Below are 27915 nucleotides of genomic sequence, written 5' to 3' on the forward strand. Positions count from 1 at the left end.
AAGCTTTCTCCTAGCCTGAAGCATATTTTTAAAAAGAATCCAAAATTACTGCAAAGTAGGGGTATAAGATAAATGCTGTCACAGTTGTAATGAAGGATATGCTATTGGCAATCTGGAGCTGCATAATGTAGCTTCAGGTTACAATAAAACACCATACACTCCTGTCAAGCCTAATTTTGTTGTTTTCTTTAAAAGTAAAGCTTTAAAAAATAATTTTGGGGCTCTTCCAAACTTCTATTAATTTCTGAAATATTGAGAGCTGTTGATTATTCCCTCCTTTGGAGAAAAATGCATGGTATGGTTTGAACTAATCATCAATGAGCAATGAGCCTCTGAATTCCAAGCAGCACCTAGAGGGACTGTTAAATATTGCTACTGCACTGAATGCTTGGAAAGGTCCTCCACCAGACCTGGAGAAAAGAACAAAATAAATGCTAAACTTCAAAGGACTCCTAAAAGAAACAAGTGGTGAATTACTTCAACATTGAGTAATTATCCTAAAAATAATTGTAGCTTGCCTGGTTTTATAAATTTACATAAGTATTAACCCACTGTACTGGTCTAGCTACAAATAATAGAAAACTCAAACAACTCTATCAGAGAGGGATTTATTGTTCTCAAATTCCTGGGATGGTTGTGATGCTCAGAGATGCATGTCTTTAAGAACAGGACAATCCCTGGTCCTCCTGATTCATAGTCTTTATTTTGTGGTCTTTGTTCTATTATATTTTCAGGCAATGGTTCACATTTCTAAATAGCCAGAAAGGGAATTATCAAAGGGAAAAGGGCAAAGGAGTCCTATTTATAAGGCTTTGGAGTTAGTATTTTTGCCTTTTTATTCTTGGAGTTACTATTTCCACCTACATTTCTTTCACCAGAATGCTACACATGGCCACCTTTTCATTCCCAGAGGATCCAGAGAAGTATTTATAGCTGACATATTGCTTCCAAAATGAATATTGGGGTTCTGTGGCAACTGAGGATGGATATTGAGTAGGTACCCAGCTAAGCATACCATAGCTTTCTAATGAAGGTACAATAATAGGGACCCCTGGGTGGCTCAGTTGGTTAAGTGTCTGCCTTTGGCTTAGGCCATGATCCTGGGGTCCTGGGATGGAACCCCATGTTGGGCTCTCCGCTCAGCAGGGAGTCTGCTTCTCTCTCTACCCCTCCTTCTGACCCCCCCCCACTCATGCTCTGTCTCTCTCTCTCAAAAAATAAAATCTTCTTTAAAAAAAGATACAGTAATAAATTTTTGGCAATATATTGGTAAATGTGGTATATATTCTCTAACCCTTCTCCAAGACTTCCCTAGCTGTTTCAGAGTAAAAAAAAAAAAGTTAGTAATATACATGGTTTATATGTGACTTATTTGGGAAAAAAATCACTTATCCAACAAATATATGACAAAAATCTATTAAGTCCTAGAATTATGGATTCATGGGGTGTTTGATTTAGAATGAAAATTAACAGATATTTAGGTTAACCTGATCATTGGATGTCTAATACATGGGAGATATAAGAGCATACAGGTATATGACAATGACTGGATAAAAAGAATACTGATCTAGGAATACCCAAAGATCCCAGGACTTATATTATTTTACTTAAAGATTTTTGGAGTGTTTTTGTCTTTAAATCTCAGAAAGAAGACTAACCAAAGAAAAGATATAGACAACCTATATCAATAATGTTTGTGTGTACTTTTCACAAGAAAGAAGCTTTTGGTTCATTTAACCATATCCTGAAGAGAAGCTGTTCTCCTCCAATATTTTACAACTGCTATAATTGTCACCTTCTTTTCTAAGCATGGGATAAGGAATCAGAGGGAAGTTGGAAATGCAGAGGAGGAACTGAGAATGCCATTTTGTAGCCTTGGTGTAGAAGACAGCTTGCTTGCTTTCTAAAGTACAGAAGTAGAACACGGAGAATCAATAAGTAGAAAGATCTCAGTCAGCTCTATCTTAAGATTCTGAATATCATTTCCATCTTATTATTCAATATGTATATGAGAGGTACCTGATAAACTCCTGCCTTGGGAAAGCCTGCCAGTCAATGATCAATATGTTTCCCTTGGCTCCTGCTCATACACAGATGAGGCAAATTTCTTGTTCTATTGCAATGAATTCAATTCAAATGGCTGATAAAAATTATCTATATTTTATTTTTACATAATAGGTTCAAACCCAGATTTATCATTTACCAGTTGAAGGACTTTGGATAAATTCTTTAACTTACTAATCTTGGTTTTCTTCAAGTATAAAATGATGAGGATACATTTCTGAAAAGTAAATGGTATAACATCATAAAAGCACCTAGCATATACATAGTACATAGCCAAGTTAGATGTTAAACCAATGGCATTCTTTCATCTCATTCTCACTGAAGACCTACCGCATTACAGATGGGACATTTATACACATGCTTGTAAAATGTCTCTCCCCTACAATCCTCTTTCATGAAGGTTTTCTAGATTGCCCAGAGACGAGTAGATAACTCTCTATGTCCCCACTGGATGCTCTAGCTGCACAGCCATAGAGGTGGCATGAAGTATGTCATCTTCTAGAAACTTCTTTTTGTTGACAGTAAATGAAAATGATCCCAGACTAGAACACTAAACTGTGATAGCAGAGACTTTTCTTGGTATTGCTTTCCCCCCTAACTGGCATCCTCTGTCTCCTATTCTAACCCTTTAAAGCTATCTGCTCCTTTTCCTCATTTCTTCTTACACCATCCTTACTCTTAGAGTCCCAAGATGAAACCCTGAATGGAGCCACTGGGTGGGTGTTTTGACTAGAAGACTATCAGAGGTGGACCTAAATTGGAGAAAGAGAGTTGTGCCTCAGGTAACTAACTCATGAATTCAAGTGAAGATGGGGGCCTCCACACCAAGAAAACCCACTATCAACACATCTCATCTTACTACACATCATGTCCTCCTTTCTATTACTGAATGCATGCCCCTATAATCACAACCTGTATTCCTCTACAGAAACCAGTGAATCCCCGACATTTGAGGAAAACCAAAACCATTAGTTTTATTAGGATCCTCAAGATTAAAGATACCATTATATCCATAAAAACAAATTTTAAAACAATTTCTGAAGAAAACATAAACGGCTATATTTTTTTTACGTGAGCTAAATAGACAATTGAATTTAAACTGAAGTCAGATTGGTTGAAAGACTGAGGTAAGACATTTTTTTTTAGAATGCACTACAATAAAATAAAGAAATGAAAAGTAAAACGGAAGGGTTAAGGGGCAGAACATTCCAACACTCATTTAATAGAATTTCCAGAGATGTATTAGAGAAGATGAGAGTATCTTTTACATAAAATAGAAGACACACAAGATTCCCAAAACAAAAAAATAAATAAGATGATTGCAAATAGAAAGGAAGTCACTGAATGCTGTGCAAAAAGAATAAGAAAAAAAGAAATGGGGCCATATTTCAGAAACCAAATTATAAAAAGCTACAAGAAAAGAAAAACAGGTTATATTCAAAGAAATGAGGATCAGATCAGTGTATGTCATTTTAGAAGCCACAGTGGAAGATTGAAGATAATAGTGCAATGTCTTAAAAAACCTAGATCCCATACCGAGCAAAACAGCATGTAAGTAGTAGAGAAAATTAAAATATGTTATAATATTCATTTTTTTAAATTTATTTTTTATTATGTTATTTAATCAACATACATTACATCATTAGTTTTGATGTAGTGTTCCATGATTCACTGTCTGCGTGTAACACCCAGTGCCCCATGCAGAATGTGCCCTATTCAATACCCGTCTCCAGGCTAACCCATTCCCCCACCCCCCTCACCTCTAGAACCCTCAGTTTGTTTTTCAGAGTCCATAGTCCCTCATTGTTCGTCTCCCCCTCCAATTTCCCCCGCTTTGTTCTTCCCCTTCTGTTATCTTCTTCTTCTTCTTCTTTTTTTTTTTTTTTTTAACATATAATGTATTATTTGTTTCAGAGGTACAGGTCTGTGATTCAACAGTCTTACACAATTCACAGCACTCACCATAGCACATACGCTCCCCAATGTCTATCACCCAGCCACCCCATCCCTCCCACCCCACCCCCCACACCAGCAACCATCAGTTTGTTTCCTGAGATTAAGAATTCCTCATATCAGTGAGGTCATATGATACATGTGTTTCTCTGATTGACTTATTTCACTCAGCATAATATCCTCCAGTTCCTTCCACGTCATTGCAAATGGCAAGATTTCATTCATTTTGATGGCTGCGTAATATTCCATTGTATACATATACCACCTCTTCTTTATCCATTCATCTGTCGATGGACATCTTGGCTCTTTCCACAGTTTGGCTATTGTGGACATTGCTGCTATAAACATCAGGGTGCACGTACCTCTTCGGATCCCTACATTTGTATCTTTGGGGTAAATACCCAGTAGTGCAATTGCTGGGTTGTAGAGTTCCTCTATTTTCAACTTTTTGAGGAACCTCCATACTGTTTTCCAGAGTGGCTGTACCAGCTTGCATTCCCACCAACAGTGTAGGAGGGTTCCCCTTTCTCTGCATCCTCGCCAACATCTGTCATTTCCTGACTTGTTAATTTTAGCCATTCTGACTGGTGTGAGGTGCTATCTCATTGAGGTTTTGATTTGGATTTCCCTGATGCCAAGCGATGTTGAGCACTTTTTCATGTGTCTGTTGGCCATCTGGATGTCCTCTTTGGAAAAATGTCTGTTCGTGTCTTCTGCCCATTTCTTGATTGGATCATTGTTCTTTGGGTGTTGAGTTTCATAAGTTCTTTATAGATTTTGGATATTAGCCCTTTATCTGATATGTTATTTGCAAATATCTTCTCCCATTCTGTCGGTTGTCTTTTGGTTTTGTTGACTATTTCTTTTGCTGTGAAAGAGCTTTTTATCTTGATGAAGTCCCAAGAGGTCATTTTTGCCCTTGCTTCCCTTGACTTTGGCAATGTTTCTAGGAAGAAGTTGCTGCGGCTGAGGTCGAAGAGGTTGCTGCCTGTGTTCTCCTTTAGGATGTTGATGGACTCCTGTCTCACATTTAGGTCTTTCAACCATTTGGAGTCTATTTTGTGTGTGGTGTAAGGAAATGGTCCAGTTTCATTCTTCTGCATGTGGCTGTTCAATTTTCCCAACACCATTGGTTGAAGAGACTGTCTTGTTTCCATTAGACATTCTTTCCTGCTTTGTCAAAGATTAGTTGACCATAGAGTTGAGGGTCCATTTCTGGGCTCTCTATTCTGTTCCATTGATCTATGTGTCTGTTTTTGTGCCAGTACCACACTGTCTCGATGATGACAGCTTTGTAATAAAGCTGGAAGTCCAGAATTGTGATGCCGCCAGCTTTGTTTTTCTTTTTCAACATTCCTCTGGCTATTCGGGGTCTTTTCTGGTTCCATACAAATTTTAAGATTATTTGTTCCATTTCTTTGAAAAAAGTGGATGGTATTTTGATGGGGATTGCACTGAATGTGTAGATTGCTCTAGGTAGCATTGACATCTTCACAATATTTGTTCTTCCAATTCATGAGCATGGAACGTTTTTCCACTTCTTTGTGTCTTCCTCAATTTCTTTCTGAGTATTTTATAGGTTTCTGAGTACAGATTCTTTGCCTCTTTGGTTAGATTTATTCCTAGGTATCTTATGGTTTTGGGTGCTATTGTAAATGGGATCGACTCCTTAATTTCTCTTTCTTCTGTCTTGGTGTTGGTGTATATAAATGCCACTGATTTCTGTGCATTGATTTTATATCCTGCCACTTTACTGAATTCCTGTATGAGTTCTAGCAGTTTTGGGGTGGAGTCTTTTGGGTTTTCCACATAAAGTATCATATCATCTGCAAACAGTGAGAGTTTGACTTCTTCTTTGCCGATTTGGATGCCTTTGATTTCTTTTTGTTATCTGATTGCTGTGGCTAGGATTTCTAGTACTATGTTGAATAGCAGTGGTGATAGTGGACATCCCTGCTGCATTCCTGACCTGAGGGGGAAAGCTCTCAGTTTTTCCCCATTGAGAATGATATTCGTTGTGGGTTTTTCATAGATGGCTTTTATGATATTGAGGCATGTACCCTCTATCCCTATACTCTGAAGAGTTTTGATCAAGAAACGATGCTGTACTTTGTCAAATGCTTTTTCTGCATCTATTGAGAGGATCATATGATTCTTGTTCTTTCTTTTGTTAATGTATTGTACCACATTGATTGATTTGAAGATGTTGAACCAACCTTGCAGCCCAGGGATAAATCCCACTTGGTCGTGGTGAATAATCCTTTTAATGTACTGTTGGATCCTATTGGCTAGTATTTTGGTGAGAATTTTTGCATCCATGTTCATCAAGGATATTGGTCTGTAATTCTCCTTTTTGATGGGGTTTTTGTCTGGTTTGGGGATCAAGGTAATGGCGGCCTCATAAAATGAGTTTGGAAGTTTCCCTTCCATTTCTATTTTTTGGAACAGTTTCAGAAGAATAGGTATTAATTCTTCTTGAAATGTTTGGTAGAATTCCCCTGGGAAGCCATCTGGCCCTGGGCTTTTGTTTGTTGGGAGATTTTTGATGACTGCTTCAATTTCCTTAGTGGTTATAGGTCTGTTCAGGTTTTCTATTTCTTCCTGGTTCAGTTTTGGTAGTTGATACATCTCTAGGAATGCATCCATTTCTTCCAGATTATCTAATTTGCTGGCATAGAGTTGCTCATAGTATGTTCTTATAATTGTTTGTATTTCTTTGGTGTTGGTTGTGATCTCTCCTCTTTCATTCATGATTTTGTCGATTTGGGTCATTTCTCTTTTCTTTTTGATAAGTCTGACCAGGGGTTTATCAAACTTGTTAATTCTTTCAAAGAACCAGCTCCTAGTTTCATTGATCTGTTCTACTGTTCCTTTAGTTTCTATTTCATTGATTTCTGCTCTGATTTTTTATTTCTCTTCTCCTGCTGGGTTTAGGCTTTATTTGCTGTTCTTTCTCCAGCTCCTTTAGGTGTAGGGTTAGGTTGTGTATTTGAGATCTTCCTTGTTTCTTGAGAAAGGCTTGTATTGCTATATACTTTCCTCTTAGGACTGCCTTTGCTGCATCCCAAAGATTTTGAACAGCTGTGTTTTCATTTTCATTTGTTTCCATGAATTTTTTAAATTCTTCTTTAATTTCCTGGTTGACCCGTTCATTCTTTAGTAGGATGCTCTTTAGCCTCCATGTATTTGAGTTCTTTCTGACTTTCCTCTTGTGATTGAGTTCTAGTTTCAAAGCATTGTGGTCTGAAAATAGGCAGGGAATGATCTCAATCTTTTGGTACCAGTTGAGACCTCATTTATGACCTAGGATGTGATCTATTCTGGAGAATGTTCCATGGGCACTAGAGAAGAATGTGTATTCTGTTGCTTTGGGATGGAATGTTCTGAATATGTCTGTGAAGTCCATTTGGTCCAGTGTGTCATTTAAAGTCTTTATTTCCTTGTTGATCTTTTGCTTAGATGATCTGTCCATTTCAGTGAGGGGGGTGTTAAAGTCCCCCACTATTATTGTATTGTTGTCGATGTGTTTCTTTGCTTTTGTTATTAATTGCCTTATATAACTGGCTGCTCCCATGTTAGGGGTATAGATATTTACAATTCTTAGGTCTTCTTGTTGGATAGATCCTTTAAGTAGGATATAGTGTCCTTCCTCATCTCTTATTATAGTCTTTGGCTTAAAATCTAATTTGTCTGATAGAAGGATTGCCACCCCAGCTTTCTTTTGGTGTCCATTAGCATGGGAAATGGTTTTCCACCCCCTCATTTTCAATCTGGGGGTGTCTTTGGGTCTAAAATGAGTCTCTTGCAGACAGCATATCGATGGGTCTTGTTTTTTTATCCAATCTGATAGCCTGTGTCTTTTGATTGAGGCATTTAGCCCATTTACATTCAGGGTAACTATTGAAAGATAGGAATTTAGTGCCATTGTATTGCCTGTAAGTTGACTGTTACTGTATGTTGTCTGTGGTCCTTTCTGGTCTATGTTACTTTTAGGCTCTCTCTTTGCTTAGAGGACCCTTTTCAATATTTTTGGAGGGCTGGTTTCGTGTTAGCATATTCCTTTCGTTTTTGTTTGTCCTGGAAGCTTTTTTTTTTTTTTTTTAAAGATTTTATTTATTTATTTGACAGAGAGAGACATAGAGAGAGCAGGAACACAAGCAGGGGGAGTGGGAGAGGGAGAAGCAGGCTTCCCACAGAGCAGGGAGCCCGATGTGGGACTTGATCCCAGGACCCTGGGATCATGATCTGAGCCGAAGGCAGACGCTTAACGACTGAGCCACCCAGGCGCCCCTGTCCTGGAAGCTTTTTATCTCTCCTTCTATTTTCAATGACAGCCTAGCTGGATATAGTATTCTTGGCTGCATATTTTTCTCATTTAGTGCTCTGAATATATCCTGCCAGTCCTTTCTGGCCTGCCAGGTCTCTGTGGATAGGTCTGTTGCCAATCTAATGTTTCTACCGTTGTAGGTTACAGATCTCTTGTCCCGAGCTGCTTTCAGGATTTTCTCTTTGTCTCTGAGACTCATAAGTTTTACTATTAGATGTTGGGGTGTTGACCGTTTTTTCTTGACTTTGAGAGGTGTTCTCTGTGCTTCCTGGATTTTGATGCCTGTTTCCTTCCCCAAATTAGGGAAGTTCTCTGCTATCATTTGCTCCAATATACCTTCTGTCCCCCTCTCTCTTTCTTCTTCTTCTGGGATCCCAATTATTCTAATGTTGTTTCCTTTTATGGTATCACTTATCTCTTGAATTCTGCCCTCGTGATCCAGTAGTTGTTTATCTCCTTTTTTCTCAGCTTCTTTATTTTCCATCATTTGGTCTTCTATATCACTAATTCTCTCTTCTGTCTCCTTTATCCTAGCAGTTAGAACCTCCATTTTTGATTGCACCTCATTAATAGCCTTTTTGATTTCGACTTGGTTAGATTTTAGTTCTTTTATTTCTCCAGAAAGGGTTTCTCTAATAACTTCCATGCTTTTTTCAAGCCCAGCTAGTATCTTTAAAATCATCATTCTGAACTCTAGTTCCAACATCTTACTAATGTCCATATTGATTAAGTCCCTGGCAGTCGGTACTGCCTCTTGTTCTTTTTGCTGAGGTGATTTTTTCCCTCTTGTCATTTTGTCTTCCAGAAAGTGCTCACTTTTCTGTTCAGAGAGTTGTTGCTATTCTTTTCTTTGATCTTCTGTTGAGTTTGTAGGTGTTCAGAATGGTTTGATCCCTATCCAGCTGAATTCCTGGGACCAGACGAAATCCTCGTCTCCTACTCCTCCGCCATCTTGCTCCTGTTCTATAATATTCTATTTACCAACTGAAAAAACTTCTAAATGATATGTTCTAGAATAATGAAAAAAATACTCAAAAATACACAAATGTGTAAGATTCAAGCAACATTGGTGAACAAATTTGTCATCACTATACTTTTAGGAAAATATACTTGAAGCATCGTACACAAATTGTTAGCAATCAGGAAGTATTTATTTCAACTAAGGATAAAGCAGGGGCAGGTGAAAGAGAAAGCATGCTAAGTTCCCTGATTTGTTTGAATGTGGATATAGATGCTAAATAATTCCAGATGTTGGTAGAAAAATAAAACTTTTCAAAGTTCAGCAAAATTTTCAGAATTGCCACCACTAAAGAGTGGAAATAGGATGAATAAATTGTGAACCCATAAAAATAAATAGAGCAAGAACACTCCATTAATCCAACAAAGCCAAGTGGGAAAAGAGAAATTAAAAGTAAGCATAGCAAGTTAAAAAAAAAAAAAAATCTAAGCTAACATGCCAAAAGCAGTCCAGAAATAGTGATCACTGCAATATGAATGTCAATTCGTTAAGTTTCCTATTAAAAACTAAAGGCTATCAATTTGGGGGAGGAAAAGCAAAGAAAACCCAACTGTCTACCTGTGTTGTGTTTACAAGACACATAGCCTAAGAGACAGACAAACCCACACCCTACATACAGTTAATATTCTTAGTAGCTGATACTTGGTAAACTTATTTACTAGAAATGTATAGCTATTTCCCTACGGATTTAGAATATAATAGATTTAGAATGCATGCAAATTTACAGAAGAAAAGCAAACTGCCAATAAACATATAAACTTATGAGTAAGCATGGCAATGCAAATAAAAGTAAGATATAAGTTTTCTGGTCAATTGGCAAAAACAGAAAGAGAGGAAGGAGAGAGGGAGAGAAGGAAGGAAAGGAAGGAGGGAGGAAGGGAGAAAAGGAGGGAGGAAGGGAGGGCGGAAGGGAGGGAGGGAGGGAAGGAGGGAAGAAGGTGGAAGGGACGAAGGGACGAAGGATAAGAGAAGCACCCAAAAAAAAAAAAAAAAAGTCATTCTTGTGGCATCTTACATTCTTTTTCCATGTTTTTTCCTCCTTAGATTTCCATGTGATCTCACAGGTAATTGTTGATTCTCCACTCCTTAAATATCAATATTTTTAGGATTCTACTTTTGACTTCTCTCTTGCCACACCATCTTCCCAAATGATCTCATTCATTCCTTTGGTTTCAACAATTAAAGACTCACATACTATTATTTCCAGTCCAGATCTTCCTAATGAAATTCCAAGTTTTCCATCCAAATTCTCATTCATTAGTCTCTTAAAGGGACCCTAACTAAACTCAGTGTGTCCAAAAATAAAAATATCTTTTACAAACAGTTATCACCTGAACCTCACAACAAACCCTTCTTAAAGGTATATGCAATGATAAATTATAAAATATCTATTTTCTATGGGCTTAGAAGAATTTCTCACAATTTTGTCAATAGTCTAGTGATATCTGTTATACATCATGTTTGGATTGACAAAATAAACTTTAAAATCAGAAATTAATTAAGAGAACTTATAATACCACCCAGATCTAGGATATTTTATAATTTTATACAGTGCAACAAGCCAATAAATGTAGCAGTAAAAACAGTCCTTGATACACAAGTATTGCTTTTTAGTGCCATAAAAATATACTTTCGGGAGAGTAGCACATTATAGTTTAAGTGAAGCTCTTCATTAGATAGTATGAGAAAATGAGGCATGAAAGGAAGATGGAAAAGCCTCCTTAATAGTTTCTGTGCAGATAATGTAGGCCAAAGACAATCAATAGCTATGCCTCATTTATTTTATGTCTGTGAGCACTTAAAGGCAAAATGTTAGTGTTTGCTATCCCGTTGGCTTTCTTTGCTCTGCATCAGTAATGAAAAAATGGATTTGCATATTAAGGTGTAATTTTTACAAATTTGACTCAAACAACAGGCTGTTATTGTTAACCAATATGGAAAGAAACACCTTTTGCATTATCTTGGGTCCATTAAAGTCACTTCTAAGCTGCTCTGATTATAAATTTTGTAAGTCTCCAAAATGAGCCAATCAACATAATAGTTCATAAATACATTATAAAATACATTTAATGTACATAAAAAAATTAAGAGTTCCGTAAAATACCTAATTTAAAAGATGCCACTGTAATTGATAAGGGCAATCCTGAAATCAACATTTTGCAGAGCATGTAGTTTTTAAAAAGTCTCTTGGTGTTTCCATCTGGAACACACCTTTATGTATCATGTATAATGGTCCACCTAGTATCACCTCTAGGGTGATGGCATATGGGAATACAGTACATTTCTATTTAGAGTCAAAAGCCTTCTTTCATTATTTCTGTCATATTTATGGGAACAGAGCTCATGAGAGAAAATGTTCAGTAAATAAATCTGATTTTCTTAAAAGTCGGTTTTTCATAAAGTAAAACTTAAGTGCCATATAAAAAATGGGTTAATATTTGCCTTTATATAAGACAAATGAATGTTAGATATTACACTTTGAACCCAGAGATCATTTGGTATTAATAAGGTATAGATTAAGAAAGAGTTAATAAAGGTCTTCCATAATAACACTTCCAACTGCCACCTGCCACATCTTCCCTGGGTGTGGGGCAAAATGGTAATCACAAGCAGGATTAATAGTTGGGAACACTGTGATGCAGTAGAATGGGACAGACAAAAGAAAGGAAGAAACACCACACCCACAAAAATCAGAAATATTAACGATTTTATAAGACATCAGGAAAGGCAGAACAAGCGAAGGTGGGCTGGGTGTGAATTTAACTTTGGGGTTCTCCTGAAATTTACCACAGAGTTTTCTTACTTCCTCTCTGGATTTCAAGCTCCAAAAGTGAAGAATAGAACAAGACTCCAAACAACAGAAAGAACCTATCATCAAAGGACAGGTCAAAAATGCATATAGTCCAGTAATTTATTCTGATTTTAAAAATTATATTTCAAAATATACTTTTAGGAAAAAGCTTATTTTCTTAATGACAACCTCAAAAAGGGTAAGACAATGTTCAGAATAGTGCAAAAAAAAAAAAAAGATCCTCCATTACTTATCTATATTTTCCCCATATACTCATATATTTAGTCTGTGTAGTATTTTTTTACCATTTAAAACATTGTGTTGGATTTCTATTTAGTGTCCCCCTTTCCACTAGAATTTTTAATTTAGATATATTGCTCTGTCCAAAAATATAGCAACATAAGTAGAAAATGCAACTTTTCATGGTATATAAGACACAGTGTGGCATAATGCTTTCACAAGAGACCTACTCCAAAAAAAGTGTAGAAGTAACCAGTGCACACAGAAGGCTTCTAAACTGGGAAGATAAAAAATAAGCCCCTACTGGGCCATGTTTACATTGGCACAGTTCTAATGTGGTTGTTTGAAAAGTGTTCTTTCATCTGTTTCTAGTCCCACTGTTCTTTAGCTACTATATTTTTCCACTACATTTTCCCTAAAAAAAAAAAAAAAAGGGAAAAAAAGCTTTTAGTTCCATCACAGAAACGGATAAAATAGAAATAATTTTTCACATATTTATTATGCACCTGATATGTGCCACATAGTAAAAAACAGTCATTGTAAAAAAAAAAATCACATCATTGTCAGTACCCTAAGTCAGCTTATAACTGGGCTGGGAAATGAGATCGAGAACTGACGGAAGAATGATGTGATGTAAGCTCAAGTGAAGTGAGAAGGTCTTCCTAGGAAAGTCAAGATTGGAATAATGGCTTGGAAGAGGATGCAGGGAGCCAAATGTCATGAGCATTAGAGGACACCTAGAAGACCAAAGCAAATGGAAGGAAGGATTCAAGTTAGTGGAGATGAGAAACCAAATTATTTAACTAGATGTGGGACAATGTAAGAGGGACTTAGAATACTGTAATGAACAAATAAAAACCATACTAGTGGTGGAAGAAGCAACAGAAACAACCGTATTAGTTAAGTAAGCAGCTATAATAATTTTGCCACACATACTGAGCAAAAAACTTTACTAGAAACAATCTAGAAAGCATAAGCTAAGGGGGAAAATATGAAACATTTTTCATGGAACAAAGGAGACTCTCAAGACACAGATGTTGACTTTCAGGTAGGGCCAAAGGCAAAAAAGTAAACAAAACGTTCCTCAGCAGCTTTGGTTTCATCTTTATTGACAATATTTAAGGACAAGCAGGAGGTAAGAAAGCTATGAGCAAATTTGCTAGATATTGTTTATAACATTGTAAGATTTTTCTAGGTTTTGATAAGCTGAATGTCTGCTTCATTAAGATCTTAATTTATGACCAATAACACACTGAATTGGAAGCCACTACAATGTTTTTTTTTAGAAACAGGTCAAGTTATAATTAGAAATTATAAATGACTATTCAGTAGAAATGGAAGGCTTTTTGTCCCCCACTGAACATTTATGTTTCTATTTTTGACCTTAGGCTAACAATTGCTACATTGAACAACTAAAATATAATCTGCATTAGTAAACTCTAATTCTGAGCCTAATACTAGGGAAGATTGGCTTAACTTAATTTTCAGATTCTATATATATTGACCCAGTGTGGTTTCTATTTAACTTACTCCTGTATTATGTATCACATATTTTTTAGTGATTTATATATTTCCAATCTTACTTTTTCAGGTTAGTAACAGAGAAGAGGCAGATTTTCTTGGGGGGAAAAACAGCCATCTGTTGCAACTAGCAATTATCCAAAATCAGTGATGACACCAATTAAATAGTATTCCTCCTATCTTCTAACTGAAAAGGAATTATTCTTATGCAAGGATATTTCTGTTATTTTCTATTATATCTCTAGGTGTAGCAACCCAACTTCAGTAGTTGCACTGGCCAGTGGATAAATTCCTCTCTTCATTAATAATAACAATACGAGTAACAATATCCAGATTTCAAGGTGTTTTATCTATATGGCATAGTCATATGTGATTATCACAGCAATGCTCCATCTCAAGTAATTATAACTTTCCATTTTACATTCAAGAAAACTGAGGCTCAGTTTGAACTGCTCCACACTTTACTAACAAACCTACTTCAGGCAAGTCATAACTTGGAAGCTCAGTTTCTTTGTTAGATGTATTATCTTATACTGAATATGTTCAATTGTAAGAATAAGTTCTAAGGAATGATTAATGGAGTGACATCCTAAAATTGTGGAGATGACTTTCCAGTTTTAACTGAGGACTTTTAGAGCTCCCCCTCCAAAAAAATCCCACATATCCTGGATACCTTCTTCACTCATTTTAAACAATGATTTACTCAATTACATCACACATAAAAAAGTCTTTGCTTACACTATTGTCTGTAAAAAGGTTCATTCCCAGGCACCATAATTGTTGTCTGGGTGTTTATGCTATATGGATGGCTCAGAGTGTAAGAAAAATTGTCATGTTGACCACTTTCAAAGGTATTCCTCCCCACAATAACCAACTCTAGCAGATTCATTAAATCATCTTCTCTAGAGCCATTAGGCAACTGATTTTGATTGATTCGATTTTATTTTTCTATACCATTATAGAATTCAAAAGAGCTACAAAAAAAACTAGAAAGCTCTGTGTAATGGAAAGTTCACAGGATTTGGAATTTAAAAAAAACACGCTTAGTTTAGATCTTGTTTCCACATTTAGCAGATGAAGAATCTTGAGCATCAAGGCCTGGAGAGGCAGCAAAGACATATAGCTTAAGAGGTATTCTAAAAGAGATGCCCCATGGATGACACCTATGTAATTGTCTGAACTACATGAAGTACTGTGCCAAGAATCTAGCACAGAGTTCGTGACAATGTCCTTGTACTTCTTCCAACCTAAAACTCACCAGCTTTGGTCTAAATCAGCCTCACTCTGGCCCTATTTTACCTTAGGTTCTTGCTTGCTCCCCTAAGTGAGATTCATCCCAATCCTAAAAAGTGAGTCTGCCTTTATTTCCCCTGGTTGCACTTCCAATAGGCTACTACCTCTGGAACTGAGGTTTTATATTCCCTCCCTTACACAAAGCACTTTAGATAATGGAATTCGGCCATTCTGCTATAATCTTTATGGTTTAAAACTACTTCCTACTACTCTATCTCCTATTGGCTTACTACTTTTCGATTAAAGATCTGACTATTGATCACCTTTTGAATTGTTGACTGAAATATTTTCCTAGTTGAATATTCTTCAAGTCAGTGGTTTACAATCTTCATCACCACTGAGGATGCTTAAAAGCAAATATGGCTTCATAAGTATTATTATGGACTGAATAGTGTTCTATCAAAATTCATATATATATAACAATATATATTGACATGTAAGATTCATACATGAAGTCCTAACCCCTAATGCAGTTGTATTTGCAGATAGGGCATATAAGGAAATAATTAAGTTTAAATGAGGTCATAAGGGTGGGCCTTAATCTGATAGGACTGGTACCCTTATAAGAATAAGAAGAGACACCAGAGATCTCTCTGTGTCCTCATGAACACAGAGGAGAGGTCATGTAAGGATACAATGAGAAAATTGCCACCTACAATCCAGGAATAGACCTCATTGGAAACCAACCCTGATAGCACCTTGATCTTGGGCCTTTAGCATTCAGAATTGAGAGAATATAAATGTTTGTTTGAAACACCCAGTCTGTAGTTTTTGTTATGACAGTCCTAGCATACTAATAGATGTATAGTCTAGATTGTGGTTACTCTGATATTTTAACAAAACCTAAATATTTTTGCAAAGAAATAAAACAAATAGCATTAGAGTCAGTTCATAATTGCAATACTTCACAATTATAACTGATATTAATGTAGTGACATTTGTTCAGCCTGCAGTGCGACAGGGAGCTGATTCTTGTCCTCAGGCAACTTACAGCTCTATACTTTAAAGTGCTCAACTGTTTATTATGGCTTGGAAATGTGAAAACATTAAACATATTTGTGGAAATTGACAGAATTCACTAGAAGACTTTCTTAAACATAGTTATTAATACATTACATATATACATATGTATATATATACACATACATAATATACATGTACATAATATATATAATATATATTACATATATAATACATATATGTTAATATATGTAACTCTTATGAAATATTCTAGCTTTAATCTCCATATACAAACTTTATTTGTTGCAAACAGGTGAATAAAACTTGGCAGATATAGGTATTCCCATCTTCTCTGCTGATCAATCAATCAATCAATTTGTGTTTATGCAATAACTATACTGGGTTAACTCCAGCTTAAACTGCTACAATGTCTCAAAATGAATATATTTTTTAAAGATTTATTTATTTTTAGAGAGGGGGAGAGAGAGAGAGCACGTGGGGGAGGGGCAGAAGGAGAGAATCTTTAAGCAGACTCCTTGCTAAGTGCAGAGCCCCACGGTGGGCTTGATCTCATGACCCTGAGATCATGACCTGAGCTGAAATTAAGAGTCAGGCACTCAACTGACTGAGCCACCCAGGCGTCCCTCAAAATGAATATTTTTTAAATTAAAATGTACTTAGTATGGTCCTTAAAATTCACAGCATTTCCTATAAGAATGGCACAGCACATGATTTTTTTCAGGATGCACCCATACATCCTTAGCTTCTGGATATGTCTGTGATCTCCCTTCTATATGAGTACATGCAAAAACACAATTATAGAAAATGTATTGTCGCTATAGATAATTTGTATTTTTTAGTCAATGTCGAGGAGCATTTGAGTAAATATATTTCTGCTTGTCACTTGAGTTCTACAATGAGATATTTTGTTAAAATTTTTTTCTTATAATATTTAGATATTGTTAAACAAAAGTGCTAGATTATCCTACTTTTGCCAACATTGTTTTGTGAACACTTCAGAAAATTTTCCCATAAAATTTATATGCAAAGAGTATATTTTTCTTCTTTATGTGTATCTTATTCATAAGCTACTAATACTTTGGAAGGGATAACCAATATAGTATTTTTGAGAAAAAACAGACGTTGATAAAATATATGATGTTTATAAAAGGATATAACTTTGTGGGGAGCCTGGGTGACTTCAGCTCAGGTCATGATCTTGGGGTCCTGGAATGAAGCCACAGATAGCTCAGTGGGGAGTCTGCTTCTCCCTCTCCCTCTGCCCCTCCCCTTGCTCCTGCTCTCTCTCTCAAATAAATAAAATCTTAAAAAGAAAAAAAAAAACTTTGTAAATGCAGGTATAATAAAATTCATATGTTTACTTCATCTTCTCCAAAATGGGAAAGACTTCCTCTATTAGGATCATTCAAAACGACTCTGTGATACTTTACTGTCTTCATAGAGAAGAGAACAGAAACTAGATTTAAGTTTCAGTTGATGGTTTTGGAGATAAGACAGAAGGAATACAATGTCCTGCTGACCTAGCCATTCTTGGGTAATAATGGAGCCGCAGGGGTTCCAGAGGCACTGGTCCTGGGTGTGCATTCCTCAGGGCTCCACTTCCTCCCAACCAGGGGACCCTGGGGAAGATACTTAAATTCTGCGAGCTACTTCTCAAATCTAATGAGGTATAATAATAGTATCTACTTCATAGAAATGATTAAGAATGAAAGAAAAACAATGAATAAAAGCCACTGAGGAATATCTGATGCCATCATCATTAATTTGTTGTTATTGACACCACTGATGTTACTATTATTTAAAAAAAAAAAAACGTTTCAGGGGCACCTGGCTGGCTGAGTCGGAAGAGCATGTGACTCTTGATCTTGGGGTCATAAGTTCAAGCCCCATATTGGGCAGAGTGATTACTTTAAAAAACAACAAAATAAAGGGGCACCTGGATAGCTCAGCTGGGTAAGTGTCTGACTCTTGGTTTCAGCTCAGGTCATGATCTCAGGGTTATGAGGCTGAGCCCCACATTGGGTTCCATCCTGGGTATGGAGCTTGCTTAAGACTCTCTCCCTCTCCCTCTGCCCCTCCCCCTTCTCTCTCTCATAAAATAAAATAAGATAAAATAAAATAAAACAAAATAAACATTTCATCCCAAGCAATAAGATCTCAGTTTCAACCCTCAGTTAGGCCTCAGGACTGGATCACATGACACATAGATACCCTCTTTCTCTGTCAGATTCTGGAAGATGCTTGAAAACATTAAAAACAGTAAGACCTGTGCCTAGGTCATCTTTTTCCTTTCTGAAGTTTCAGTAACGAGGCCAATTTAGAGTAATTTCAAAGTAAAGTAAGTATGTTAAGGACATACGTTGTCAGCCTGGATCTACGGCAAAAGGTACAACTTGATTATCAAGGCGTTAACACAACTTGGCAAATATCACTTAGGCCCTTCATGCCCGGTAGGCAGAATAACTACCTCAATTTTTCAAGGTGATTAAGCTGATTAAATAAGAACACTGGGATTCTTCATTCATTCATCTTCACTTAATCAGATGGAAAGGTCTTTTCTACAGACAAAGGATTCTAAGTGGTGTGACTTAATCCTTCCGTTCTTTCTTCCCCCTCAACCTTCACCACAACCACTACCCCTTCTAAGGGAGCCACATCTTTAATATAACACTAATTCAAAGACCCTCATTTCAGAGCTGTGAGCTCCCCCTCCTTTTTAATTGAAACCATTTAATAGACTTTCTAGGAAATAAATGCCAGAGTACTAACCTCTGAATGCCATTTAATCACTTCTTTCAATCAATTCACATGTTTATTTATGAGAATTGCTATACCTGTTAAGTGTTGAATTAAAAGGATTGGAGGGGAGGAAGACACTATTAGGAAAAACCCAGAAAGCAGTGCTACCTGAAACATTTATGAACATCTATTGCAAACACTCTTAAAACCTGGTAAATTGCATTTTAATTATTTTGTAAATGTACTGAATTAAAGAGCATTTGGAAAGCAGTCATCTAGAGTTGAGGAGGTATAAATTAATCACATGGTTATATTGAATATTCAGAAATTCAGGGATCCTTAATGGAGCAATAATAATTTTCAAGCAATATTAGAATTTCTTGGCACATGCTCAGGGCTGCTTGGAGCATATTTTCACACTGTGTAAATGTTTACTCTACCCAGAAGCCTATTTCCCCCAATAGAAACACAATGAAAATTCAAACACAATAAATCATCCCCAAGGTACAGAGATTCAAATGCCACAAGTACTTTGATTCACTTTGCTTCAGGGGTGGAATTTATAAATTGAAGAACTTTTAAATTTGTTAGAAACATAGCACTCTAGAAATGAGAATAGCAAAGCCAATTGGATTCCAGGATCTTATTTGGGTGTCACTCTGTATTACTCTTGGCAGTGTCATTGGCATAACCAATAGGGTCCCAAAGTGTGGTGTAGGAGACAGAGAGTCATTTCACTTCTATGGCCAGCAGGCGGACCTCAGAGACATTCACCCTTGGACAGGATTTCAGAGGTACCCCAAGGACCGCCACCTCATTTGAAAAATGGGAAAAGGAATTTGAGAGATGGAGTGAATTAATCCGGGCTTCCAACAGTTACATCAAGAAGAAAACTCAGGTTTCCTCATTCCCTGCTCTGTTTCCAACCCTTTCCAACATTCAAAACAATATCTGAAGACTGCCTGGCTTGTGTACACTTATTTGTACCTCCAATTAATGAAACGCTTACATGCATTTGCTTGATTTGTGCTGTACTTTATACTTTTCCTAGACTAGTGAATCCTATAAACACTTTGCCCTTTTAAAGAACATTGTCCCAAGACCTCTTACTTTTCTCTTTTATTTCCCTCAGCTCTTCAATAAGTGGTTAAGGTCAGTAAAGAGCTAGGGTCACTGATACGCCATTATTCAGTTAGGACTCGCCTTTTTGGAAATGCTAAGCTATGTATAGCTTCTGAGATGTTAAAGCATTTATGGAACACTTTGTGCTCTACTTAAGAAATTACTCCTTTCTCATGTACTGTGGTTGTTCCCATCAAACTTTTTGAATCATGTTTATGAAAACTCAGGATGCTACAAAAGGTTATAGCCCCATAAATGAAGTTGTAGAATGATAGAACTGCCAGATAAGAAGTGTTACTTGCACTGTAGATCCTCACTGCACCTAAGATGTCATGAAGAAAAAACTGTTTATAAGCCAAGTCTGTAGCTTGTCTTTTCCACACTCTTCAAGGACACTTTTGCAGAGCAATACTTTTTAATTTTGATGGGGTCAAATTTGTAAAGTTTCATAGAACATGCACTTTGGGTGCCAAGTCTAAGAACTTTTTGCCTTGCCCTAGACCCCAAGAATTTTCTGTTTTTTTGTGATAGCTTATGGTTTTATGTTTTATACATTTATTTTTGTATAAAGGGTGAAGTTTAGGTAAGGTTCATTTTCCAGTTGTTTTTTCAGTTACAAATAAGAATGCTATTGATTTTTATATTTTGATTTTGTATCCCACAATATTTTTATGTTTTTCCCCTCTATTATTAGGTCTAAGAGTTTGTAAAGTCTTTTGGATTTTCAATATACACATTGCATCATACAGGAAAAAAAAAAAGTTTTACCTAAGCCTCTTTAATTCTTATACCTCTTCTTTTCTGATTTCTTATTTCATTTGCTAGAATCTTAAGCAGAATATTGGCCAGAAGTAGAAGTGGCAGGCATCTGTCTGGGTTCTGATTTTGAAAGTATTTCTGAAATTTTATTAATAATCATAATAAGGTAAAGTTTTTATAGATAAAGAAATTCTCTTTTAGTACTCTATTAAGAACTTGTTTTGAATATTTACTGGATTTTGTTGAATGATTTTTTACTGTACATATTGAAAAGATATGGATCCATCCCTTTAAACTGTTACAAGATCTTCTATGTTGACTCATCTTTGCTAAGTGAGGACAAATCTCACTTGTTATTCTTTATGTCCTACTTCATTGCTGAATTATATTTTTTAGGATACTGTTAAAATGTATTTAATGAAGGTCTGAGTGGTAAACTCTTAAAATATCCTTTTTTGGCCTAATCTCATAAAAGTGTTTAGCTGGGTATATAACTGTATCTGCTCTTTTCTTTCCCTGGGCACACTGAGGATACTGCTCCTTCATTTCCTATCACCTAATGCTACTGGTGAAAGACATGCAATCACAGTAAGTCTACTGCCACTGATCCAAAGGTAATTTGTCCTTTCTGGTAGCTATTAAGATTCTATTTCCAAAATTTCTGATTGGTCTTTTTATATATTCTCCTGTCCACTTTAATTTATAGTTGTGTATTTAATATTTTCTTATTTTTACATTTTAAGTGAAAAATCCATTTTCATTTTGAGCACACAAGGATACTTATTTTGAAGTCTTTGTCAGATTGTTCCATATAATTAAGTTCATTGGAAGTAAGTCCATATTCTAAATATTGATTTTGTTTGCTACATTTCTTAGAGGATTTATTCATTTCTTATTAAATACTGATTTGCAAGTTTGATTTTTGAGGTGAGGAATTTTGTCCATTTTTCTCTCTTGGTGCATCTCTTCTCATTCCTTCCACTCTAACAGGTTTATCACACCTTCATCCACCCCCCTCTGGGTACCCAGTTAGCTAGTCTGGTGACCAAGCTGTCACACTCTTCCCAAATTCCCTAACTTCATGTTTTCCTAAAAGGTACCACAACTGGCATGTTTTTATCTCTTTTACTCTATAGGAGGTGAGCCATGGTCTGCCCACTGCCCGCTTCCAGGCCACATGGCCAGGCCTGGTTCCTTAATCACCATACTGTTTCCTTTCTAGCCCATGGAGGGTTTTTGTTTTGCTTTGTATTTATAGTCCAGCTATGTCTTTGCTTTCTCTTTTCAGGTTTTATCTAACTTTCCTATATATAAGAACCAAGAGAGTATAACAAAACTTACTTTGTCATGCTACCCAGAATATTCCCATTCTGCCATTAACCTACTCTGATCAGACTTTTGTCCTCCTGGGAAACTGTTCTTGGCAGAGTCACCAGTAAAACATCCATCCTGCCAAATCTAATGGTCAGTTCTCAGTTTTCATCTCAGCAATGGTTGACACAAATGATCATTTTCTCCTTGCTGATGCATTTTCTTCTTTTGTGTTTTAGGACTGTCTAAGCTCCTTATTTCCCTCAAACTAAATGACCTAGATTTTCAGTTTCTTTGGCTGGCTCTCTATGTTGCTTTTGAACTTTAATTGTTGGAGAGTCACAGTGTTCCTCAGATATTTTTCCTTCTCTATTTATAATTACCTCCTACATGATCTCATTAAGTGACACACATATGGGTATATACACACATACTATACAAATGTGACATACATTATAATGTATTATATATACATATATTACAGTTATAATGTATACTCCATAATGCATATATATGTATATATATGTGTATAAAATATAGTCTATTATTATTACTCCTATTTTTTCTCCTCTTACCTCTAGAGATACCCATACACTTCTCCCATTACTTTTTTAAAGATTTTATTTATTTATTTATTTATTTATTTATTTAGAGCATAAGCATGGGGAGGGGTAGAGAAGAAAGAGAATCTCAAGCCGACTCTGCATTGAGCACAGAGCCTGACACAGGACTCAATCTCATGACCCTGAGATCATGACCTGAGCTGATATCAAGAGTCAGATGCTCAACTGACTGAGCCACCAAGGCACAGCCCCACTACATATACCCACTTTGATATCTAACACTCATCTAAACCCAATATGATTAAAATACAATTTTTGATTCTTCTATCCCAACATCTCTTTATCTGCAGCCTAACATTCTAGTCCACACCAGTATTTTCTGTTGTCTAGGTTCCTACATTACGCTCCTAACTGTCCTCCTTGATTCTACCACTGTCTCCTATACTTCATCCTTTACCTAGCAGCTGAAGGAGTCAGGTTATACCATACTCCTGTTCAAAACCATCAGTAGATTTCCATCACACTTAAAATAAATCCAAACTTACCATGGTCTTAGAAGTCCTAACATGGCTCACAACTATCATCTGATCCTGTTGTCTCCTTTACCCAATTCATTCCAGCAGTCTTTGCATTTTTACTATCCTTTTAAAATATTACTCTGGAGTTGGAATTTTTTTCCCCTCAATTCTTTGCATAGTTTACTTCTTCACATTATTTAGTCTGTTTAATTAGTACCCCTTCAGAGAGGTCTTCTAAAACTGCCCTAGCTAAAATAATCTCCTGTCATCCTCCATGTCCTTAATTTTGTCTTTTTTCTTCACTTTCTTTGAAATTCTTTTTTTCAGCTTTATTGAGGCATAATTGACAAAATTATAAGATATATAAAGTGTATATCATAATGATCTGATAATATATATATTGTAAAAGGTATCCTCCCACATAGTTAATCTAGTTAGCTAACACATCCTTCACTACATTTATGCTGTATAAGTAAATATAAAAATATATATAAATTTAAGTATATATATGTGTGTATGAGTGTATTACCACTTAAGTTCTACTTTCCAGAAATTTCAATGATACAATACAGTGTTATCAACTATAGTCACCATGCTGTATACATTAGGTCTTCAGATATTATTCATTTTGCTTTTCTTTTTAAAGTATCAATCATTACCTGATATTTTAATACTTATTGTTGACCTGCATCTCACCCACTAGAATGCAAGTTCCCTAAGGGCAGGCATTTGGTTTCTCTTACTCACTACTGTTTCCCCAGCATTTAGACGAGTGCCTAGAACCCAAGAGGCATTCAATAAACATTTGTGAAATTAATAAATTATGGCATTCCACTAATGATCAGGAATCTAATTAGACAGATCAACTAACAGTTCCTATACTAAGGAAGTGTTATATAGTATATTTTTATATCTGGTAACCAGAAGCATGGAGAGAAAAACATTTTTCAACTTTTTCCATTAAGTCTCCTTCACTTGTGCTCTAGGGTATAGTCACAACAAACAATAATATAGAAAATGTTAGCATTGAAGGCATTCCACACAATAGCACCTGTATCACCCTTTGGTTCCTTTTTACCTGTGCATTTTGGATTTCCACCTCCTCTATTCTCAATGGTTATATGTGTGTAAAATGTTTAAACCCTCACATTCAAATTCCTTTCAAATAAATGATCTTGTCCTCTCCTTGGAAAGTTAAGTGGCCTAAAATTTGGGAGAATACTAATCCTATGAATTATTTGTTTTGATAATAACATCATTCCATTTTAAGCTCTTTTGACATACCTTAAAATAGTCTAAATTTAAAATTACTTGGGATGTTCAAAGCAAGAGACAACTACTCTAATTCTTGATAACTAAGGAGGCATTAGAAACATCAGCTCTAAAATTCAGCAGACAATATTTAAGAAAGCTAGCTTTCCTTCCTTACTGTTCTCAAAACTGTAGAGTATGAAAGATTATCTTTTAGTTGAATGCTACAGGGGGCCAACTGTGTATAGAAGGTGTTCCTAATTAGAATGCCAACCCTATAGATGTATGAGCCCCTATAGATGAAGTCTGAGAGCCACTCAACTTTTGTGTCAAAATCTGAGGAAAGAATATGGTAGGTCTGTGGCAGGCAGTTAGGTTATGCATCTTACCATTTATCCTGGTAAGAACTGTAGCATGACTAATAAGAAAGAGGGGGATCTCCATAAATTATAAACATTGACCTTGTAGAAAGAGAGTAGAATCCTCAAATTTCATGCAAGCAGAGACATATATAACTATATTGGGTTTAATAGTGTCTCTGAAAAAAATCACATCCCCCAGGAATGTGTAAATGTAAATTTATTTGAAAATAGGGTCTTTGTAGATGTAATCAAGTTAAAATAAGGGCATACTGGATTAGGGTGGGTCCTATTCTGATGTCTACTAAGAAGATGGAAGTTTGGATACAGATATGTATAGAGAGAAGACATCCATATGAAGATGGAGGCAGAGATTATAATTATGTAGCCACAAGCCAAGGCATGCCAAAGATTGCTGGCAACCACCAGAACCTAGAGGTGGCAAGGAAGGATCTTTCCCTAGATTCATCGGAGGGAGTTTGGCTATGTCTGCAGCTTAGTTTTGGACCTCTAGCCTCCAAAAGGGTTAGATAATACATTTTTGTTTTCTAAGCAATCCATTTTGTGGTAATCTGTTATAGCAGCCCTAAGGAAACTAATAAAGCAACTAAGACAAAACCTCTATGACAGTAGACAAGGACACATGGGGAGTGTGGAAGGGATCTAGGGCTGATAATTCTCAGAAATAAACAGCAAATATTCAGTTTCAGAAAGAGATAATTGTATAATAAGTTTGAACCCCTTTGTAAAAGACTGAAATCAAATGGAAAGCTATCCCAGCAGGGGATCAAAGAAAAAATGATAGGAAATGGCCAGGGGAATCCAGAGGAGACAGATCTCAGAAATTTCTTCTTGCCACACAGTCATAAAAGGTCACATATTGCATAATCCTATTTATATGAAATGCCCAGAATAGCAAATTTATAAAGAAAGAGAATAGATTAGTGACACATGGGAGGGGGACATGGGAGTGACTGCTAATGGGTAAAGGCTTCATTTTGGGATAATGAAATTTTCCAAAATAAGTCTGTGTTAATAGCTACAGAACTCTATATTTTTTTAAAAGCCATTGGATTGTCCACTGTAAACTGATGAACTTCATGGTTTATAAATTGCATCTCAATAAACCTATTAAAATAACAAAATAAGTGATACAATGATAAAATTTTAAATATTGATATTGGAAAGACACACGATCTTATGAAGAAAAAAATGTTACTCAGAACATCAAGACATATACTAGTAAAATTATAAGACTTTAAAGATAAAGAATAATCCTTTGAGCACCCAGCGTGAAAGGTCCACTATTCACAATGAGTCAAGTAACAGACTGGCATCTGGCTGCTTTCTCAATAGCAGCATCCAGAGCCATAGAAGAGCACCTACAGGGTACTTAGGATAGTTTTCATCTTCTCATTGCCAAACCTTAGGATATTTATTAGCCTTTCTGGACTCACTTCTATCAAAACTAACATTCTAAATAAAACTCAATGAATTTCCAGGGCTTTCTTTTAATATGAATAAGCAGATATACCTGTGTTTCTGAGAGCAGACCTCTGGCCAAATATCATCCTACCAATGTGGATAGACATCCCTGGATTCTTAGGCTGCTTCATTTGCTGTATGTCACACCTGACAGGATCCATGGTGTCCTGCCTAACCTTTCCAATTAGGCTTATTTTTGTTTTACAGTGTAATAAATACCTCTGAGCTTATTATTGTATCTTATAAATGAATTGCTCTGAATTGCTTATTACTCAAAAAGATTCCAGCAGCTTTCCTAAAAATTAAAATTAATGTTTGTCTCCTGGGAGCAATCAAAATATGTGCCCATTATAATGCAGTTTGAAGAACAAATCAACTTCCTTTTTTTTCTGTTAAATTTTATGTCATTATATTAAAACACTGTGTTGTTGAAAAATTAACTCTAAATCATTCTGTAAAGTCACTTAGAAATAATCTTCTAGAAGCATAATAATAGCCCATGATCTTTTTTCACAGAAGTAGAATCATCTTATACACTCCACATACCAAGGGACCTTAGAGACTGTGTCATCTAACCTTCTCATTATACAGGTGAACAAATTCGGCCCCCAGAGAATCTATGACGGTTAAACAATTATAAGGCTGGAACCAGATTCGGATTTTGATTGCTTGTATAATACTCCTTACACTTCCCCATAACCTCCTCTCTTCCTCTGTTTAGATCTGTACTCATAAGCATTATTTAATTCATTGCACAAGTATTTATTCATTGTCCACTGTGTGCGAGCTATTCTTTGAAATTCAGAAGATGCAGAGGTGAAGAAGACAGATAAGGTCCATGTCCTCAGTGAACCACTATTTCCTGACTTCACTTGGCTTCTGCAGATTTTCATTCACATTCCTCTTTCCTTCACCATGTCTTTCCAAGATCCACTTCCTTCAGGTACTCTTGACATTCCTATTTTACATATCACTGGGCCATAAGCCTGAGGCAAGTCCTCTAGGAAGACTTCTCTGTTCCCCTCATTGCCCTCGTCTGGGCTATGTGCCCTTGCTCTATGGTCCCTTAACACTGTGTGCTTACCTCTGTCAGAGCACCGTTACTTGGAAAGGTATTCATCTCCTTACTTCTCATTCCTTCCTCTTAAACTGTAACCTCCTAGAGGGCAGGGACTTGTGTCACGTTTGTTCCAGTATCTTTAGTATCTGCATAGTACCTGGAACAGAATGAGTGCTCACTAAATATTTGTTGTTGATTAAATTGAGAATGTCTTAATAAACATAAGATCTTATATGGACCATCTACATCTCGCTGTAAATGAACTTAAACAAATGAATTCTTCCTCCTAGGGTTGTTTGTATCTTATTAGCTCCATACTAGTCATTAGAAAATGATGTCAAAAATATCCAATTCATTTCTAGGACTACTTTCTTCTCCATCCTGATGTCATGTATGCTCCACATAATCTCTCAGCAGTGGACAGCTCATATCTATGGGAAAATACAACCCTCTTCTCTGCTCAACCCAGGATAAGATCCTGATGTTAGATTTTAACACACTAGAGACAGATTTCATTGGACTTCTAAGAAAATTACTTTGGTTTTCTGTTAAATGCCAAA

At 36.1% G+C, this 27915-nt stretch overlaps 1 protein-coding gene across 6 annotated transcripts in view; it reads right to left on the reverse strand.

Annotated features, from left to right (window-relative positions):
- LOC118544846 (leucine-rich repeat and immunoglobulin-like domain-containing nogo receptor-interacting protein 2) overlaps window positions 1–27915 on the reverse strand; it is a 1211198-nt gene that overhangs the window by 559060 nt on the left and 624223 nt on the right. The window contains exon 4 of one of the 6 annotated variants that reach the window (XM_078061340.1): window positions 27380–27512. The exons of the other annotated variants lie outside the window; for them this stretch is intronic. The gene's annotated coding sequence lies outside the window, so the exon portion shown is untranslated. The remainder of the gene's footprint in view (window positions 1–27379; window positions 27513–27915) is intronic. 6 annotated transcript variants of the gene reach the window in all.

This window comes from Halichoerus grypus, chromosome 14, assembly GCF_964656455.1.
Source record: "Halichoerus grypus chromosome 14, mHalGry1.hap1.1, whole genome shotgun sequence".
NCBI lineage: Eukaryota > Metazoa > Chordata > Mammalia > Carnivora > Phocidae > Halichoerus > Halichoerus grypus.